The 14,231-nt window shown below is 39.0% G+C and overlaps 1 protein-coding gene across 1 annotated transcript in view; it reads right to left on the reverse strand.

The window, feature by feature from the left end:
* LOC111335932 (uncharacterized) overlaps positions 1-14,231 on the reverse strand; it is a 103,971-nt gene that overhangs the window by 72,471 nt on the left and 17,269 nt on the right. The gene's annotated exons all lie outside the window — the stretch shown is intronic.

The following is a 14,231-nucleotide window of genomic DNA, read 5'->3' on the forward strand; positions in this document are numbered from 1 at the left end:
ACCTCACATATGCGGGAAGCAATCTTGAGAACGTTTAGTTTTGTCTAAATGAAGACCTAGAAAACGTCTTCAACTGGCTACAAGCGAACAAACTCACATTGAACATGACCAAAACGGGTTCTGTCCTGGTGTACCGGTTCACAAGGGAATTACCATTGTTCTTTCTTTGTTTAGGAGTTCTCGGTTAACTATTGTGTATTGTTTGGTCTTTTGTATTGGCTCATGTGAACCGGTACACGAGGACAGAACCCCAAAACGGAATTCATGCTAATAGGGTCAAGGCAGAGTCTGAATACTCTCACAGCTTCACCAAAACTTAGAATGAACAATACTCAAGTGAGCCAGGTTACAGCTACAAAATCGCTTGGTGTAATAATAAACGATAAACTCGATTGGTATAGTCACATCGAAAAACTAACGAAAAAGACTGCCTCCGGTATCGGGGCCCTGAAGCGAATTAGGCACCTGATCTCAGCATCAACCTTACATCTCATCTACCAAGCTTTAGTAAAACCTCACTTTGATTACTGTGACATTGTTTGGGGTAGCTGTGGGAAACGCTACGAGACAAACTGCAGAGATTGCAGAATAGAGCAGCCCTTGTGTTGACCTTCTCTAACTATGATGCTGATGCAACTGAGCTACTCGAGTTTTTAGGGTGGAAAAATCTTGCACGCCAGCAGGAAATCCACAAAGCCACAACGATGCTTAGATGTCTGCACGGGCTAGCTCCAGGGTATCTGTATTCAAAGTTTACGTGGCGTGACTCTGCTTGTGACTTCAGAGAATCTGAAAATAAGCTCAATGTTTCACTACCGCGCGCTAATTATTACAGAAAAAGCTTTAGCTACAATGGCGCCACATTATGGAACAGTCTACCACGCGATATACGGAACACAGAGTCTCTGGGGTTATTTAAACGTAAGATCAATTACATTCTTTAAGTCTAACGCACGGCATTCACGGAAAGCAGCTTTAGTGTTATAGTATGTAGTTTGAATTTTAAATATCGTAGCGTCTGTGATATATTTATTTTTATGGGCTGATGAATAGACCACTTTCATAAATTGCTGCCGTTTAAATATTTTTTTGTTTAAATTCAAGTTAGCCTACTGGCCTCGCTTGAGATAATGTATTGTTTTGAATTTTGTACTGGAGAACGAGGCCAGTAGGGCTAATTTAAATTTAAACAAAAGAATATTAATCCGGCAGCCATTTATGAAAGTGGTCTATTGATCATGTTTAAATAAAAATTACATTACATTACATTTCATCCATCACTACTCTTTGAATATGCTAGAAGTTGCCATTCTCCCTGAACAAATTAAAGGTGAAAAATTTTCTTTCACAATAAAATTTTTCATTAATACAGCCAATGAAGGCGGGAAAGAAAATTATTTCATTCCTCGCCGACCCTCCAGCCCAAAGGGCTTCGAAAACACAATTGTTAGTATAAATGTTTTGGTCCAACTCGCGCAGTGCTTTTTGCTAGAACGAGGATTGCTTTTGTTGTTTGTGCGTTTTACGCGGTTCTCTTCGTACGGTGCTCTTAAGTACAACAAATATTACTCTTTTTGATTATGAGAGCTATGTTTGCATTAGTGAACATTACTCAAGCAGTAGTGAAAACAAGGCCTGAAAAAAATTCAGGCCTGTTAGGGATTCGAACTCATGACCTTTGCGATACCGGTGCAGTGCTCTCCAACTGAGTTAACAAGCCAAGTGGGAGCTGGGACCCGTTTCTCGAAAGTCCCGGTAACTTAACGAGCTCGAAGCAAGTTTTAAAATCAAAATTTTGAGATTAGAGAAGTAGGTTCTGGCACTCTAACAAGTCCATTTTATTATTTTACTGATAGTTTTACTGCAGGATAATCAAAACTTTCGAAACTTCCATCTTGAAGGAAAACAGAACAACTTTACGGGCCCCTTAAGTTGCCAGAGCCTTCGAGAAACGACCCCTGGTCATTATGTTGGTTCGTAATAAACCCGTGAGGTAATGAGTCAACGTCTGTGAATGCATGAAAATCATGTGTGTGAATTGAGAGCAATCGTCGCAGAAATGAACATTACTTAAGCAGTAGTAAAAATAAGGCCTGAAAAAAAATTCAGGCCTTTAGGGGATTCGAACCCCTGACCACTGCGACATCGGTGCAGTGCACGTGCTCTACCAACTGAGCAAACAAGCCAACTAGGAGCTGGTAATTACGTTGGTTAGGAATAAACCCATGAGGTGATAAGTCAACCTTTGTGAATATATAAAAATCATATAAGCAAACTACGGTCAAAGAAAAGGATTACTCTTTATATTTGTGCACTGCAAGCGGTGCTTTTAGAACAAGGAATACTTTTGTTGTTTATGCACTTTGGGCGGTGCTCTTCAGTACAGCAGAGATTACCCCATTTATTTGTACACTTCAAGCGGTGCTTTTCGAACTGGGAATAGTAGTACGAGGATCTCCTTGTTTGTACTCTTATTGCGGTGCTTTAGGAAAGAAGAATACCCTTATTGTTTGAGTATTCTTCGAGGTACTTTAACCGCGAGGAATACTCTTGTTATTAATGCAGTTTTTGCAGGACCCACTCAAATCGAAGAGTCGACTCACTAAAGCATGGCAAAAGAGACAAGTCAGATTCATGGATAGGCTGGAAAACTTTATGACTCGTGAATACATTGGACGACCGTACGAGTCGTGCGACTCGTGAATACATTAGACGATCCTTTACAAGCTAGCGCTGTGGTATTGAACCTGCATGTCCCACTTCTTTAATTGTTTCTTATTGTCTGAAATTTCCAAGCCTCATATTCGGAGTTCAAAGATCTTGCATAAACTCTTGAATGTTCTTTCTTTCCCTCTACGCCTCTCAGTGTTGGCAATAATTTATTTTGATGCTGTTTCCATCTCACATGAACGAAAGATCGGCAGAGCTTATAATGTGCATGTTGTAAAGTTATGCATAGCGTGACAAAGCGTGACAAACAATTCTAAAGTAAGCTTTGATTACATAATTACAACCGGAAATATGATTTATGTGTAACCCTTTGTTAGAGTATTCGTGAAAATATTCCTACTACCTGTCGCAGAGAATATGGAAACTTGTACGTGTTTTCCGTCTAAAAACACGTAGGAACACTAGTTCCACAGGATCTACGAAAGTGTCCTCCCATATCTGTGAAATTGCGGATACGTGGTAATTATGTTGTATATTCCAAGGGAAACTCGTATTATCTTCTGTATTTTGAATCACGTATGATTTAGCTATATTATGTATATAAGAACCTTGATTCAAGCAATAAAGTAGATTGTAAAACAGTTGAGTGTCCTGCACCCCGTGTGCGAGCTCGCGTTAAACCCAACGCTTGCCTAAGCATCGAAACACCTCGACGCTAACCGACCCTCCGCGGAAATTATACTACATACACATTCTTGTTAACTGAATAATGAAATTATGTCAAGAGCCATAACTTACATATTGTTCGGAAAATAAACCCACGCTCCGCTCTCTCTTCTCGAGGCAGCGGCGAAAATAAAGGCCAACTACATAAATAAATTAATTCAATAAATTAGTAGAATGAAAAGCGTTCGTTGATACGAGAAAAAGATCCGAAGGTTCACAAAGAAAGGAGCGATGATCTGGGCGATTATCTTAGTGCAAATGATCATTTTGCTTCGGTGGGCAAGTGAGACGTGGACGTTTTGTATTTTAATTTGTTTGTGTATTTTTTAGGAAGAAATAATATTTTTTGGCTGTAAATTGCCGCTAAGCAATCAAATCAATTTATAGTTAGAGACTTAACCCTTCAGTTGTGACGTCACTACGGTCTTTGTAGCCATTGGGTAAATATTTAGCAACTAAAATTAGATACTATTCACCTCGGTAATGACGCTCGTGCGTTGCAAAACTCGTTACGACGGCTAGTTTGTCTTTTTGTTTGTTGTTTTTTTTAAAGCCCTGTGTGCTTGACTTTTCACGCGAGAGGATCTTCTAAATGACCGACAATGCTCTATTTCTCGATTATGGTCTAGGTTTCAAACGCCAAGTGCTGTGTGCGGGATGAGGTTGCGATAACTTTTTCTCGGAATTGAGGTTTTATCCTGCTTAAGAATTTTCAATGAAAAAATATGCTTCAGCACATCACCCACGCGAGTAGGTGTGTGGTACTGAAAACTTCCTAATGTGTTTCTGTTCCGAGCCTTGATAAAAAAAAAAAAAATAAAAAAAAATAGCTTTCAAAGAAATAGCAGAAAGGGTAAGGGTGATCCCTTAAATATAAATACCGGTGTTTCTTCAGCCTGTCACTGTTACATATTACAACCGTTAAAGCGAGAGAGAGCTTCTTCTTATAAGATGTCTTCTGTTTCCAGACATTCTACTTTGCTGTTTGGGGCAATACTGTTTGCGATTCCAATCTTATCTTCAGCGCATGGAGTCTCGATTAGACGTAAGTAAGATTACCTTCCCACACCATTATGATAAAGAGCTAAATTATCACTCGTTTCATTCTCTTTGTATCATTTTAGTTAACTGCAGGCTGTGTAGTGTGTGAAAAATACGCAAAGCGCGTATCATTCTTGTAGCTGAATACGGCTAAAGTAAAGTTTACTCGAAAGACGATCGTCAGCGGAAGATGGGGTGGACTCACATAAGTCTGTTCTTTAATATACTATTGGAGAAAACACCTCAGTGGCATAACTCTTAGCCGGGTACAAGAGGGGTAACACTGAAGTGCCTTGCAGAGCTAATTCTTCCTGTTTAAACAGTTAACCTAATGTTCTTTTACCGGGACACTTCCGAAGTGAGAGGAAGTTGTCATTGTCAGAGGAAGTTTCATAAGACTTCTGATACTTAAGTTCTAATTATGATAATCAACAATAATAATAATAATAATAATAATAAGATTTAATATTTACATAGCGCAAATTAGCATACAGGAGGATATGATCAAATGCGCTTCAGAAGATAAAATTGAATACGGAATTGCTGTTAGCTATTTACAATTTTGAATTTACAATAAAATGCGAAGATGTATACAATACGAAATACTAAAAAGAAATTGTAAATTAAACACCAAACTTTTTGTAAGATCTTTTCTCTCTATGACTAACCATCCGAAATGGGATAACACCGTGAAGTTTTCGCCTATTTTTTTTTTTTTTGGATTGGCTAGGAATAGGAACTCCGCGCTCTAACACTCTACCAGTGAGCCGCATAGACTCAACGGTGAGCAAAGCCATCACGAGGTCCAATGATTCCCACTTGCCCTACGCTCGTGATAAGATGACAAACATCTCTCTCCAAACAATCTTTTTTGTAAAGGGTAATTTTCGACCTCACGTGATAAAATCATTATTTGTTGACATCTACAAGCTCACGCGTCAATCAATGGCGCAAATACCCCTTTACAGTAAAAAAAGACTCTGTGGATAACGCACAAAGTGCCAAGAAGTATGAGTGAAAAGATGTAACTTGGCAAATGCTAAACGAAACTCTCCTCCCGAATGAAGTGAGAAAAGCGGAAATGAAGCGAACCCGGTCTAAACATTTTTAAAGAAATGGGAGCTGATGTATCGATGTATGACATTGACACCGCCCATCGTGTTCCCAGCAGGAATAATAATGGCAAGCCAAAGCCGATAGTTTGTAGATTTGTCAGGCGTTTAGCCAAAGAAAGCGTCATGAATCGTCGTAAAGATGCATGCAAATTGGACCCGGCTTCCGTTGGACTCCTTGAGGATGCCTCGTTAAGCGCGGTTAGAATTTTTGATCATTTGTCACCTCGAATGCAAACACTCCTGTTCGAGGCGAAGAAGTCTAAAGAACAGCATTATTACCAGTACTGTTGGTCAAAGGGCTCCTTTGTTTATTTACGGAAAGATGCTACGTCTCGAGTCACAGGCAGCCCAAGCTCACTACTAGAAAAGCGGACGTGACTCTTACCGTGTTGCGCAACGTTTTATATTTATAAAGGTTTGTATGGGATGTTATCCGTTTGCCTTAAAAGAGAGAAAAAATGTCTTGTTTTGAAATAAATGGGCTTACCTTATTGCTGTGTTGTTTTCTTTGTTGATTCCGAGCGTCTCTGGCCATTTTGAAGCGTTTTCGGCGAGTTAGCGCTATGTTGGTGTTCAACTGCTAAAAGAAAGACAAGGCCGGAAACCTATTTTAGAAGTGTCCGGCGCCCGAAGCGAATAATTCCGCCAAAAAATTACCACCAGTCTCCATTCCTCCAGAAAATCAAAGCAGAGATGTTGCAGTTTCATTTCCATTCACTCGATTCCCAATTCCTCCCACAGATCTTTTGTAGGAGTAATCAACATCGAATGGAAATGTGTGATCAAAACAATGCGGTCTTGACAAAACCTCTCGAGAGGACCAGGGGAGCTAACTGGTTTGTTTGTCGACTGCAGGTCGCTGGCTACCCTCGCCGGGCTTATTTTTGTTACCCAACATACTGTGCGATCGGCCAATGGGCCCGCAAATGTTTCAAGCAGCCAAATTCGAAATTGGAAAGCAGATCGATCCTGAGATAAAAGCATCGCTGGTGAAAGATCTGTGGGAGGAATTGGGAATCGAGTGAATGGAAATGAAACTGCAACATCTCTGCTTTGATTTTTTGGAGGAGTCGAGACCTCTTAAGCCTTCAGAACATATTTTAATTTAGTGGTTTCAGTTTTGAAGAATCTGTGTAGAGACTTTTATGACCGCGAAACTTGAAAACTTCCACCCAATGTTTTCAAATTTGAACCCATCTTTACCTTGTCAACACAGAAACTGTGACTTTAGAGTACTGTATGTTAGTCAAGCTTGAATTCATGAATAAAATAGGTATAAAATAGGACAGGTTGTGACACTTCACACCTAGTTGCTGTTTCAAATATTGTGGGTTTGTGATACTTTGAAGAAAATAGAAATAAAATAGACTATTTAATACCTATTTTGCAATGGATTAGAATCCACCTCAAAAATAGAAATAAAACAGTCTATTCTATATCTATTTTGCAATAAGTCAACATTTACTTTGATAAAATAGGGTTGTGATAGCCTATTTTTTTCATATTTTTCAAAGGAAATGGCGTTAGCATGTTCTATCAGCAGAAAACAGAAATAAAACAGACTATTTAGTCACTATTTTACTGATGTAGAAAATAAAATATGATTAAAATAGTCTGTTTAGCTGGTTATTTTTCCGCTCATTTTGAGAAAATAGAAATAAAATACACCACCTTGTTCAACCTTGCCTTAAAATATGGTTACAATAGTGGCTCTATTTTCCCTTTCAGGTAAAATAGGAATAAAATATAAGTCTGAGAAAATAAAATAGTACAAAAAGCATTAAAATAGACATTAAATAGAAATAAAATAGGTTTGTTTTCGTAAGGGTATTCAGGAAGACCACCATTTTTGGCTCATGTAGTCATTCCATGAGGTGTGCGAGGCAACTGCATGGCCTTTTATCACTCACTCACTCGATTCCGATAGATATATTCATTAATTAAAATTGGATTAAGCATTGAACTCAAATCTCCTCTGCTACACTACACGCTTATCCAAATCATCCATGAGTCGCCCCACAGGGGCCTTTGGTTTAAAAAGGCACCAGTACTCTCTCTCTAACTCAGTGCAAGCCACCGTAACACTTGCAAAAATGTGCTCCACGCAAGAGAGATAGCCATGATACACTTACGGATTACTCGAGATTCAGTTGGGATCGGAATGAGGAGTTCTAGAATGTTTACTAAAATTATTCATCTATTGTGCGTGGCAAATATTCGGCCGTGCCTTGAAAATTTTACCAAAACTGGAAGGGAAAACCTACTTTTCAGGCTTGCCTTGTCAGTGCAAGGTCGCTCATTTTCTTCCTTTTCCTCCTCTTCGTACTCTTCATCGTCTTCTTCATCTTCAGAAGACAACTTGTCGACTGCATTAGCTGTAACTCGGAGGGCCTCGCGAATGCGCTGTATGTCATCCACAAGAAGCTCTCTTTCACTTTCATCACCTTCATCTGACTGGAGAGTACTCATATCAGTTTCTTTCCAAGCTTTATTGTCTGCAATGCGTTGATAAAATGAGCTGAAGTCTCCATCTTAACAGTTGTTTGAAAATGACAGAACGAACCGGTTACGTCCAGGCAGCCATATTAGAAACAACCTCACTTTCATGGTGCAAAAGAAATGTGGGTAGGTACGAGTAGTGGTACATGAGTATTTGTTGTTTATTTGGGGACCACGTACGAACTGTACCTTTGTCTGGGAGGGTGCTAAGGCAGAACCAGATGACAAATGACTATTTTTGGCTTTTTTGTCTTTTTAACCGCGTTAAAAGAATTCTTATTCTAGTTTGTGCAACATGAGCTGAAACCTTCCCGCAGAGAGAAGACGAAGGAGGGAGGGGGGTAGGGCTTGGTTGCTTTTTAAACCTGTTACCAGTCCTTTGAAGCCTTTGTGTTAAATGAAAATTTGTGAAATTTTTAAGAATTATACGGTGGTTCACAAGGGTCATCCACCTGCAAAAATTATAACGGGCTCCTCGTCAAAGAAAACATCATTCAGAAAATTGCATAAAGTGGCGTGCGTTACGATGATTTATTTAAAAGATCTTTACAACAACGGTGGGAAGGAAGCACTTGTCGCCATTCTTAGCAAATCGCCAATCGCGTGGATCAGCTCCACGAGGAACAAAACATCCTGACACTGCACAAAATAATCCAGCACTTTGAAGGTAAATAAAGCAGCAGCCATTTCCAGGCGCAATCCACCCAGAAGGTAAACCTACGGTGGCCGAGAAAGCTCGACGCAAACAAAAAAATATACTGCAGCAAATAAAAAATATACTGCAGCAAATAAAAAATATACTGCAGCAAATAGAAAATATACTACAGTAAATAAAACATAGGCATGCTACGCATGCAGGAGTTATTTTTTTTGAGATACGTAGGTTGAAATAGGACACTATATAACTGATGCTGGTGTCTGAATAATTGTGGGCAAAAATAAACTGCATTGGTACAACGCTTCCTATAGTCCCCTCCACAGCCCTAATTTGAACTTGTCACGCAACACACACACACTCTCTCTCTCTCTCTCTCTCTCTCTCTCTCTCTCTCTCTCTCTCTCTCTCTCTCTCTCTCTCTCTCTCTCTCTCCAAAATTGCATGATGAGACCAAACAACGACCTGCTCGTAGGTTAAAATTGTGGTTATTGCCGTTCCTTCGTCAGAGACAAAGTCCTAGTTATTATTCTGACCATTAAGGGCCAGAATCAGAAATTCTGTTTGGTTTTTCCTGTGCAAGAAAATGCACAATAGCGTGCAGTTTTTAATTGGCGTAAAGTAAAGTGGTGGCATTTCCAGGGAACGAGGTTGAGTTTTAGCATCGAGTGTCAGTCAGATTGGAAGTACTAGCCGCGCATCAACGATAACCTTGTTACAGTTTATACTCATCTTTCGAGTGAACTTAAATATATTTATTTAAAGTACAAACCTAATACTGTGAATCACTACAATTGTTAAAGTACTGATGAAAACAACCCTTGGGAACAGTAAAATTTTTGGCCGATTGTTTAATTCGATTAATTAAAACAACCATCTTATGCAAACATTGGCGATTGAAACCATCCGTAAATAAATATTGCGAACAAAACAATTGTACTTCTCTGACTAAAAAAAAAACTTGTGGAAGTCACTGCCACATACCTTTAATTTCAATCAGTCAAAAAACTTGAGGTCTATAAAATGCCTTCTGTGACACATCGTTCCGAGGCAAAAAAAACTTCAAAGGTTTGTTATTAGATGTAAACAAGAGAAATCCTTGTAATTAAAGTCATCGCGTTCAAATGCAAATTTTATTGAGTGATCCCGCCTTTCCTCCGGCGATTTTAGTAATTCCAAATTGTCATGGATGGCATCAACTTGTTCCGAAATCTTAGTCTCCATAAAGGTCGGCACAGACGAGGGGACTAGTCCCTGCGACTAGTCCGCGCGACTAGTCCCGGCGACAAGTCTTTGAAGGGTTTACACCAGAGGACCGGTAGCAGGGACTAGTCCCTTAAGGCGTTCACACGAGGGCACTCAATTGCACAAGAACATAAGAAAATTAAGAGGCAAAAGATGTTTCTTAGTCTGGTGCGTTACACGAAAACAATGAAAATTTGGCAACTTTTCATTGTAGCACTATTAAACATCAACGCAAATGAACTGCACTTATTCAGTCGGATTATTCATGCTTTTACGTGTTCCGTTTCTGTTTTTGTTTTTTTTTATTTTTAAGAGACACAGAGTAAAATAGGGTAAACATTCCATCAAAACGGCTCCAAGACATCTGTATATGTTTACAAAACTAGAAATAGTTTTTTATTCTTCAGTTGTAGAAATCTAGAATTCAGGGAAATTCATAGAAACTGCAATGTTTTCAAATACCGGAAGTCACGCATCATACTGACCCGTGATTGGCTTATTTACCGTTTAGTCGCAGGGACTGGTCGCACAAACAGTTCACACGAAAGGACAAACATTTGTTTCATGCGACAAGTCCCTGCGACTGGTCGCATGAATTCAAACCAGTTTGAATTCATGCGACCAGTCGCAGGGACCAAATTTTGGTCCCTGCGACCACAGAAATGTGTAGTTCACACGAAGGGACTAGTCGCATGAAACCGGTTGCTGGGACTAGTCCCTGCGACTAAACGGTAAATAAGCCAATCACGGGTCAGTACGATGCGTGACTTCCGGTATTTGTAAACATTGCAGTTTCTATGAATTTTCCCTGACTTCTAGATTTCTACAACTGAAGAATAAAAAACTATTTCTAGTTTTGTAAACATATACAGATGTCTTGGAGCCGTTTTGATGGAATTTTTTACCCTATTTGACTCTGTGTCTGTTAAAAATAAAATAAAAAAAAAAAACAAAAACGGAACACGTAAAAGCATGAATAATCCGACTGAATAAGTGTAGTTCGTTTGCGTTGATGTTTAATAGTGCTACAATGAAAGTTAGCAAATTTTAACTGTTTTCGTGTAACGCCCCAGACTAAGAAACATCATTTGCCTCTTAATTTTCCTATGTTCTTGTGCAATTGAGTGCCCTCGTGTGAACGCCTTAAGGGACTAGTCCCTGCTACCGGTCCCCTGGTGTAAACCCTTCAAAGACTTGTCGCTGGGACTAGTCGCACGGACTAGTCGCAGGGACTAGTCCCCTCGTGTGTGCCGACCTTAACTCTCCACGTTAACAAACCATAAAAAGCACTCGACAGCGATTTTGCTAAAACAGCAAATCCCTCAATTCGAACCAATTCAATTCAATCCGCTGATCCACAAATCCGGCCCAAATATAGGCTCAGTGTAGCTTCCTGTTCAGTGACAGATGGTTGCCTCAAAACACTCTTCCATATAATTTTGCAGTGGAAAGCTCTATTTTATCTCTTACAGCCTCTGGACAAAGATACTTTCCGGTCTCCATTCTTCGAACTATTGAAAGTAGATTGAACCAAGAGAAAGTATCATTCTTCAAAGGATAATAAAGTGGGCTACTTGATTGGTTGTTGCCTATCTGGACTTTGCCCTTTGCGTGCGAAATACGTGATAAAATGCAGGTTGTTTACAGGAAATTGACACGCAATGGGGTAAAGTCCAGGTTAGCTATAAGCGAATTTTATTGGTAGAAAACGTCTAAGCACGTGAGGGTTGCGTGGAAAATTAACCGAACGTATCATTCTGTCCCTTGTGAAATATTTTTCATTGAAGTAGATTTATGTCATAAAATTGGCGTTGTTTACTGGAAAATGGCTTTTCATCTAAGAAAATCTAATCCATACTGGCGAGTAAAAAGTAACACGCAATTGTAACGGGAAAATATCGTTTAAACAATATTTAATTCATGGAGGACTTTCTGAAGTAAAGAAACGGATATGTAACATGGCAGTCGACGCAGAAAGTAAATGTAACTTGGTGGTCGTTTCAACCGCTGCTAAAAGAACAACCATATGGCAAAAAAAAGATTATCAATCAAATATGAATTACGCAAATATCTTGCGCAAGATTTACCAGAGTCAGTAAAACTAGCCTTTCCGAAACAACACGCTATAGCGCTACATTTGTGTTAGGCCTCCAGCTGACGGTGTGTACGTCGTAAGTGAAGGAGCGGTACAAAAAAAAAAAATGCACGTTTTAACTCGCTAATCGGTAGAAAAAGTTCCCTGACGACCTTTCAAATCCAGACAGATCATAGCGATAAAATCCTCACGAAGGACATGAGCCATTACACTGAATAGATGCTCTTAAAACTCTTGTAGATGTCATCTTACCTCGTTCCTTGAGCGAAATTCAAAACTGCAATCGCTGATTAACTCATATATAGCAATGAAATATCCTCAAGTTGCTCTTATCAACATCTGAAGTAATATTTGATTCAAAATTTTTCTTATGTTCCACTCAGTCTCCTTCAGAAGGAAGAATAAGCATAGTCGTACAACGATCACAACTCCACCACTTTCCCAACACGACTGTTACATTTCCTTAATTCGCGAACCGCTCTCTCCGACTCAAGCGTTGATTCGCTGAAATTTGAAGACCTGTCAAACCACAAATTAGCAAGAACGCTCTGATTGGAGCGTCATCGAAAAATACTACAATCTTATTGGTTTGTGATACACCAAAAAATTTGGCCAATCACATTGCGTTGAGATACACCAAAAAAAAGATGCGCCAATCAGATTGCTTAGAGATACACCAAATTGCGTTGATCAGATTACACTACACCACAATACACCAATCTACACGCTAACATATAGTTTTTTTTTTTAAAAAAAATAACTCAAAAATATACTGCGGCAATTAAAATATACTGCAGCAAATAAAAATAATCAAAACGCAAAGAAAAAAAGGACCGCAGCAAATAAAAAAATGCAATGCAAACAAAAAATTCTTCAGCAAATAAACTATGCCACTCAAACAAAAAAAAGAAAACGCAAACAAGAAAGTTGGAACGCAACGCCAAGGAAGACTGGGTAATAGTTCGTAGTTTCCCACCAAAACAGCGTGAAATGGAACTCGTTTTTGGTTATGGACGAAAGCGATCTGCGTAGGATTATAGAAGATTACTTTCATCATGGGCATGAAAATAGAGTTATTATTGATTTTTTAAAGGAACAGCATGGTACTGTCATAAGTTCGCTGCAGAACATTGTTTCGGAACGGCGAACAAGCAAAGGATGAAACGAGTGTTGGCGGGAAACTAAGAACTATTACCCAGTCTTCCTTGGCATTGCGTTCCAATTTTTTTGTTTGCGTTTTCTCTTTTCTTTGTTGTTTACGTTGCATATTTTATTTGCTGCAGTATTTTTTGTATGCGGCGCATTTTTTTATTTGCCGCGGTACTTTTTTTTCTTTGCGTTTTTATTTTTTTATTTGCTGCAGTATATTTTTTTATTTGCTGCAGCATATTTTTTATTTGCTGCAGTATATTTTTTGTTTGCGTTGAGCCTTCTGGGCCACCGTATAAACCTCTCTTGGCAAAATAAAGCTCTTTAGAAGAGCGCGAACGACGTTCGGCGAAATAAGACGTCCAAAACCTCGTGGCGTCCGTGGCAAGTGTCGTGGCGTGACACAAATGTTGCTCATGCGCAATTGCCCATCTTGTCGAGTCGAAGTTTTCGGAAATTTGAAACTTTAGACTGACGTATTTCCGTTTCCGCTCGGTGAATTTTTTTTATTTTTGCAAGTTAACTTTGAACGGCTCTATGCGTGTTTCACAAAAATTCGAAAAAATTCTTTCAGAGGGAAAAAAAGTTACGGATGAATTCTAAAAAAAGGCCTCTTTTCTTAAACTTTCTGACAGAATTTTTTTAAACTTAACAGTCAAGTAGACCAAGACAGTCAAAGGACGCATGCAAAATCTAAAATAAATTCACCGTCCAGTTTTTAAGAAAATTCAAGTCAAGTCTAATTTTGGACCCAGCATTGCAACCCAGCAACGTTGCCATGGCAACGAATTTTTCAAAATTTTTATAACAGACTCTTCAATAATATCTTTATTTCAGGGGAAAATGTGATCGCAATTCGTTAAAGGTAAGCTTCGTAATTTTAGTTTAAATATCTTAAATCAGAAAAGTGAAAACTATATCCAGCCTCCTTAAGAAACAAGAGGGATGAGCTGTGACCCAAGAAGAAAACAAGTTGGCCGTGTTTTTTTTTTAAGTATCCTCCTTGCTCAATATTAATCAGAAAACCACGTAAATT

This window comes from Stylophora pistillata, chromosome 1, assembly GCF_964205215.1.
Source record: "Stylophora pistillata chromosome 1, jaStyPist1.2, whole genome shotgun sequence".
In the NCBI taxonomy this organism is placed as follows: Eukaryota; Metazoa; Cnidaria; class Anthozoa; order Scleractinia; family Pocilloporidae; genus Stylophora; species Stylophora pistillata.